Source organism: Bubalus bubalis, chromosome 12 (genome assembly GCF_019923935.1).
Source record: "Bubalus bubalis isolate 160015118507 breed Murrah chromosome 12, NDDB_SH_1, whole genome shotgun sequence".
Taxonomy (NCBI): domain Eukaryota; kingdom Metazoa; phylum Chordata; class Mammalia; order Artiodactyla; family Bovidae; genus Bubalus; species Bubalus bubalis.
The window spans coordinates 88,127,140-88,134,431 of record NC_059168.1 but is presented as its reverse complement, the minus strand read 5'-3'; the positions used below and the strand labels follow the sequence as shown (position 1 = coordinate 88,134,431).

Here is a 7,292-nt window from a genome sequence, read left to right as displayed (position 1 = left end):
TCGAACTGTGGTGTTGGAAAAGACTCTCGAGAGTTCCTTGGACTGCAAGGAGATCAAACCAGTCAATCCTAAAGAAAATCAACCCTGAATATTCATTGGGAGGACAGATTGAAGCTGAAGCTCAAATACTTGGCCACCTGATGCAAAGAGCTGACTCACTGGAAAAGACCCTGATGCTGGGAAAGATAGAGTAGGAGGAGAAGGGGGCAGCAGAGGATGAGATGGTTGGATGGCATCACTGGCTCAGAGGACATGAACTGGAGCAAACTCCAGGAGAGAGTGAAGGACAGGGAAGCCTGGTATGCTGCAGTCCAAAGGGTCAGACATGACTTAGTGCAACAGCAAGAGATGGCATGGAGACAGTGCCAGATGGATGCTCAGAAAACCTCAGGGAGGCAACAGGAGGGTCTGGCCCCAGGGCCCAGTAGACAGGCCAGGTTCCTGACCAGTGAGGTGGTTTGCCCATGAGTTTTGTGGAACCAGGAAAGTTTGACCTTGCCCCGTTTTGCAGATGGTGCAGCGAGATAGCAGCAGGCATCGTATCACAGCCAGTCAGTGCCTGGGCCAAGAATAGCGCCCGCTCCAGTGGACTCCCACACTGGGCCTCACGCCTTTGATGTGGGCGCAGCAGCTGCACGCGCCTTCCTGCACATACACCTGCTGGCCTGCGTCACCTCCAAACGTGGGCATCCGGGCGCGTGGAGGTGCCCCACCTGAAACATCCCCCTCCTTCCGACATTGCAGATACAAAATCGTCCAGGAAGAAAGCCCTAAGCTGGAAAGGAAACCTGTCGGGGAGCCGAAGCAGCCCTGTCGGGCTCTGCAGGGTCCAGGTGAGGACCTTGGCTCACTCTAGCCAGTTCTCATCCCCACCTTGGAGCCCCGACCTGCCGAATCCTGCCCCTCCCACCAGAGAAGCGCTCTTAGCAGAGGCATGAGAGTGCCCAGCGGTCATGTGTAGAATGCACCAAGCACTTCTGTGCAGAGGCTGCCTTCAGATGGGATGGAATTAAGATGGAGCGGCCCCAGAACATCCTGGGGGGTGGCAGTGGCTCCCCAGGGCTCGCCTCCCTGGAGCCCACTTCTCTCTTCTCTCCAGGTGTTTTCTGTCTTTGAAAAGAACCCATCCTGACCAGCCATCCACTCAGCATTGCCCAGAGCCACTCCGGCCAGTGTGTGCAGAAAGTGGGCCATGGGTGTCAGGATGTCCAGATCCAGTCCTGCCTGAGGACAGCAGGGTGTGTCGGCCACCCCGAGAGGCACGGGCTTGGAAAGCCAAGGTTTTCTTGTAATCTGGGCTTTGGGACTTTTTAAGAGGGAAAAAATGAAAAAGTGTTGTCTGCGGTTTTGTTCTCAATCCAAAGGCACGGTGCTTTGGAGAGTGCTCAGATTCTGCTTTTGGCGGATCTTAGGATCCAAAAATATGATGATGGATGGAGGAAGGGCAGTACTTTTTAGGATTTAACATATTTTCTCAGACACATTTTAAGCTTGATTATAGCTTGAAATACTAATGGTGCGTGTTTCTTAAGCTCAACAAAGAGCTTCTCTCTGCCTAAAGGTACCAGGCCTTTCTAGGAATGATTACAATATTCTTCTCATCCCACTGTCCAGCTAAAAACCCGCACACCTGAGGGCTCCCCATTGCCTACAGATGCAATCATTGTTATCATCTTTATAGAGATTAGTGAGGGCCGTGCTAAGCAAGTGGCATCTATTACCTCATGTAAGTCTCAAAACAAGCTTAAAAGGAAATAGCATTCGGCCCATTACACAGAAGAGAAAGCCAAGGCTCAAAGAACTGTCAGGACTTGTCTGAGCTCACTGCACACACAGTATCAGTGCTTGGATGAACCCCAAACCTAGCAACACTGTCTTCTTTCCAACATCCACGCTCCCCTTCATCTACTTCCTATCCTGATGGAAGACTTTAGGCCTCACCCCCTGCTCCTGAAGCCCCTCCCAGGCACCCTGCCCACATCTGACTAGGGAGCATCTCCAGAAGAGGCAGCATCGTTGCTAACTTTAACTGATGCCAGGTGGTCCCTTGCCATGTCCAGCACAGAACCTGGTGCCCAAAAGGGGGGCAGTAACTATGTGTGAAGGTGTTAGTCGCTCAGTCATGTCCGACTCTTACAATCCCATGGACTGTGGCTCACCAGACTCCTCTCCATGGAATTCTCCAGGCAAGAATACTGGAGCGGGTTGCCATTCCCTCTTCCAGGGGATCTTCCCAACCTAGCGATCGAACCCAGGTTTCCTGCATTGCACGCAGATTCTTTACTGTCTGATTGTGGAGTGAATAATTTAATTCTGCACTAGAGCATTGTTTTCACTCTTGACAACTCTGTCTATCAAGAAAATTAATAGTATCTACCAATGGGGTCTGCATCTCCCCAGGCTTGATGGTGAGAAAGATGACCTACAGAGGCAGGTAAAGTTGAGACCAACACTCAGAGGGTGGGCTCAGCAGGCCAGTCTGGCTGGAAGTTTTATTTCTGTTTTGTGTTTTGGTTTGGGGGCCATGAGGCATGTGGGATCTTAGTTCCCCACCCAGGGAATGAATCCTCACCCCTGCCCTCACCCAATTTTAACCACTGGACCTCCAGGAAGTCCCAGGCTAGAGGTTTTGCATTCAAACAGGCTCCCAGGTACACTGCCGCTGGCCACCCTGGCCTCACCGTGCTTGAGAAGTGACCATCTAGCCAATTAAAAACACTTAACATGAGGCTCACCAACGTTTTGGACAACTTCAAAACTCTGGCTCAAACTTGTGGTTACCAAGAGGGGAACGGGGAAGTGAGATCACTTGGGAGATTGGGACTGACGTACACACACCACTGTGTATAAAATAGATAACTAATGAGGACCTTGCTGTTTCTCAGTCACTCGGTTGTGTCCGACTCCTGGTGACTCCATGGACTGCAGCATGCCAGGCTTCCCTGTCCTTCACCATCTCCCGGAGATTGCTCAAACTCGTATCCATTGAGTTGATGATTCCATCCAACCAACTCATCCTCTGTGGCCCCCTTCTCGCATCAGGAACCCTTCTCAATACTCTGTAATGAACTATATGGGAAAAGAATCTTAAAAAGAGTGGATAGATGGACACATATAGCTGATTCACTTTGCTGTACGGCAGAAACTGACCCAACATTGTAAAGCAACTATACTCCAATAAAAATTAATGAAAGAAAACCCTCTGATCACAGCCTGAAAAAAAAAAATGAGTGAGCACAGTCTCAGTTTCCTACTTGAAGGAGTCATTTGCTACGGTGGGGGATTTTTCTCTGCACTTTCTGAAATGCCAGGAAATACAATTTCAAATGTGACTACTCTGTCCTCATCCGGGCACTAGAAGCTCACCTGGCTGTACCTCAGAGGGCGCCCGGGGCTCCCCGCCAGAGGGCCAGCACCCAGCCTAGAGTTACGTTCTGACTCCTCTGAACATGACACCCTGTCCTTCGGCACGGGTGCACTCAAAAAATTCCCGTAGACCACACACACGCACACACATGCCGGGCCCCACACACATACACACGCACACACACAGCCTCAGCTTCCGGTTGGCGATGAATGTGCGGGTGTTTCTCTGCTTCTCACTCGCGGGAACAGCCCACGGGGACAGCGCAGGTGCCGTCCCTCCGCGAGCAGGGGAGATGCCCCCTGGCTCCAGGGCAGCATCCCCGCAAGCCCGGGGCCAGTGAATCACGCAGTCCGGTCCTTCCCCAGTTCCCGGAGCTGGCAGAGCTGACTGAAAAACCAGTAGCAGCTGGCAGGAAATGGGTGCGAGCACTGACCACAGATAAACTGTAGGGCTCCACAGAGCCACAGCAGAGAGACCCTGCGACAGGAAGTCGAGCCGGCAGGCCGCAGCCCCACGCCTGCTCACGGGGCACCCCGGGGGCCACGGAGGACTGCGGGCCCCCGATAACACTGGGGGACACAGCTGTGGGGTCACGACCACGGGAGGCGCACGGGCGGCCAGACCGGGAGGGCCTGCGGCCCCAGAGGGAGGGGAAGAAGTGGCCAGGAAGGAGGAGGAAGCAGAGAAAAACCCCTGACTGGGAGTTCCAGGCTCTGCCTTCAGCAGCAGCAAGGGCAACGGTCCTGGCTGGCAGGGCCAGTGATGAAATAACAGCCGGCCCGGGGCTACCCTGTCAAGGTCAAGGCTGCGAAGGCCCACGCGCATTTCTTACCCAGGGTCCCTGTTGCAAAACAGCCCACTCCTGGGAGTTAAGGGCCTGTCCCCGCTGAGCACAAGAAGCAAAGAAGCACCGCTCTACATACAGTGTGCAGACTCAACACTTGCAAACACTCTCAAAGCTTCTCGGCCAATTCAGGGGACAGACCCTCTCAAATACATCATGACAGAGGGATCAATGGCCAGGCAGCACACAGACCTTTCCATATATTATCCAGCTTAATGCTCACAGACATCCTAGGAGATGGGTCGGATCACACCCCCATTTTACAGATGGGTAAACTGAGGCTCGAGGAATTAGCCCACCTTGCCCTGGGTCGTGAGCTTATGAAGGACAGAGCCCTAATTCAAGGTCTGACTGCAGTCTTCATGCTGGGCACCAAGTTCAATATCCTCCACTCACAGGGAGAGCCTGTAGGTGCTGGAAGTGTGGAAGAGAGAGACGGGGAGGCTAGCAGACCTGAGAGTGGGGGCCTGCAGTTAGCGTCCAGTAACATCCTCCCACAGCCCGGGGCGGACGCCAAGCCAAGAGGCCCAGTGAGAGGGGACCAAACATCTTTGCACCCCAAAGCAGACCCAGGGGTCCATCCACAGACAGCCAGAGCAGGGTGACGCTCTGGCCACCGGCTCCTCAGGAGTATCTTTGGACAAGCTCCAGCTCTGCACTTGAACTCCTGAACCAGGTCTCCAACTCCCAGGGAAAGAAAGGCTGGGTTGAGAAGGGCCGACGTGGGCATTCCCAGGCCTCTGTCTGCCTCTCCTGCGGGCAGCACGCTGCAAGGGGCGGGGGTCGCCTTCCTGGCTCTAAGAAGCAGCCCAGGGCACCTGCCCCAGAGGTGAGAGCGGCCCCCTCTGCTGGCCCCGATTCGGGCCCATCTCCCCGTCTCTAGCAAGACGAAGTTCAGCTGGGCGACTGACTCACCCTTGTTCCTGGAACTGTCTGAAGGCGGGAGAGGATGCTGTGGGTAGATTCTAACTGTATCATCTGGGCTGGGGCCGGTAGCAGATGGTCCTTAGGAAAAAAAAAAAAAAATACTTCCATGTGGGCTTAAAATAGCTCAGCACTCACCATCAGCTGAATGGGGAAATGTACGAGCTCACGGGTCACGTGGGGGTGGGCGCTGCAGGTTGGGACACGGAGCCCTGGGGCACAGCCACAGAAGCAAGGCCCAGAAGGCAGAAAGGGGAGGCCACGGCACCCCAACCCCCCGCAATCTGCCCGGCCTGGAGGAGGAGGCGGCAGCCCCCTAACAGTTTGGAGTCCATGTGACCCACGGCCACAGAGAGGACCAGGGTCTGAGACCCACAGCTGGGGCACGGGCACGAGGCCTGGACCTCGGAGACTGCCCGGGTTAAATCTCAGATCTGCCACTCGCTGTTTCGTGCGCCCTGGGGCAGGTCGCTTCCTCTTTCTGCGCCCCAGTTCCCCCATCTCTGAAGTGGAGCAAACTCAGCAGCCTTCTCTGGGGCAGGCTGGTGGGGGGAGTGGCGTCTGCAGGAGCCCAGCCCCCCGGGAGGGACTCTCTAAGCTGGGTCACAGCTCGGAGGGCTCACCCAGAAGCAGGAGGCAGGTCCCCTCTTCTTTTCCTGTCCTTATTTAAACAGCGACAGGGGACAGCTCTGAAAGTCTGAGTCTCAAGTTACACCCCGGGGAGCCAATGCGTGTGCCCTGGGAGGGCCGAGTGATGACAGGAAAGACACCGCAGGCTGGGACAGGCAGAGGAGGCCAGCTGCCCCAGAAGCGGGCAGCAGGCAGGCAGTCTGGCTCAAGCCAGCAGCCCAGGACCTCCAGGGCTCTCTCCTGACCCCCCAGAGCCCCACAATCAGAGTCTCCCTGTCCCGTGGTGGTCTCTGATGAGTAGAAGACCTCCCAACTGTAGGGCAGAGGAGTAGTACCCTCCAAGGGAGATAGAGGCCTTCGGGCCATTTGTCCAAGACAGAATGTCGGTCTGGGAATGATCGGCTTCTATACCAGTACACCTCTGTGTCCTCAGGGTAAGCGGTGTGCTGCACTGGTAAATGTGGAACGACCAGCTCCGCAGGGGATTAGAAAGTGGCTCTGATTTGTGCCAGTCTTCATGGTGTCAATACCCCCACCCTGGGTAGCTTGCACACTGAAGGTGGACTTTGGGAAGACATGGCAGGGTGCTTCCACCAGCTCCCACACCCGGCCACGATCGCTGAGATGCCGAGCAGCGTGCTAAGGGAGAAAACAGTGCTTTCAGTCAGACTCTGGGTAACCACCGTTCACCCGCTGAACTTGGTTCAGTCCTGACTGCTCTTATTAGGCTGGGTGGTCTTGGGCAAGTGACCCATCTACACTGGGCCTCCCATGTAAAGCAAGGCTCAGAAGCGCCACGCTCCATATGAGGGTGAGGGTGGCGTGGTAACGATGCCTGCGCAGTAATAGCTGTTACATCGGGCACACACCTGAGGACCTGCACGTGGCTCTCGGTCATCAGGAGCACTTAGAGCCTCGCCCACCCATCGCTGCTCGAGCAGCCGTCTCCCCGCAGCCCTGCGTACCCCGCTTCCCCTCATATGCTCCTTCAGAGTGCTGCCAGGCCAGCCCCCACTGCCCCTCCCTCCTGCCTCTGGGTCCACCCAGGGCTACAGCCTCAGCCCCCTCACCAGCTCCCGCCAACGTCCCTGGTGACCTCACTTTCTAAATCTGTGAGATGTGCCTCAGTCATCTTCGCTTCCACTTTTCAGCAGCACCGGGGGGCGGGCAGGGGGGCATGCTGCGGACCACCCAGCTCCCCTTCCGTGGCGGCTCCCTCTCCTGCCAACCCTCCCCAGGCTTCTTTCTCTACTCTCCCTGCCTGGGCATTTTTTTTCCTCTGCTGTGGACAGTCAGGCTGCCTCGAGCCTTAGGCGGGAGTGTGCCTCCCCAGAGACAGTTTCGCCAGCCCGCTCCAGGGGCCCCTGTACCCTCTCTGCATCTACCAGCCTCTCCCAAACTTGCCTCCACCCAGGCTGCCGCTCTGCCCACCTTGGCATCAGAACCCAAGTCCGCTCCACACACCTCCTCGGTTCTTCGTCCAGAACCCAATAGACCACAACCTGCCAGACCTGTTCTGCTCCCGGC

At 55.9% G+C, this 7,292-nt stretch overlaps 1 long non-coding RNA gene across 1 annotated transcript; it reads right to left on the bottom strand.

Moving 5' to 3' along the window:
* Nucleotides 1-3,011: 3,011 nt before the first annotated feature.
* LOC102406144 lies at nucleotides 3,012-5,878 on the bottom strand. The gene is made up of 3 exons (XR_006543754.1): nucleotides 5,759-5,878; nucleotides 5,127-5,216; nucleotides 3,012-3,069 (listed from the first exon to the last, which is right to left on the bottom strand). It is a non-coding gene; the product is annotated as an uncharacterized LOC102406144 (long non-coding RNA).
* Nucleotides 5,879-7,292: the final 1,414 nt, after the last annotated feature.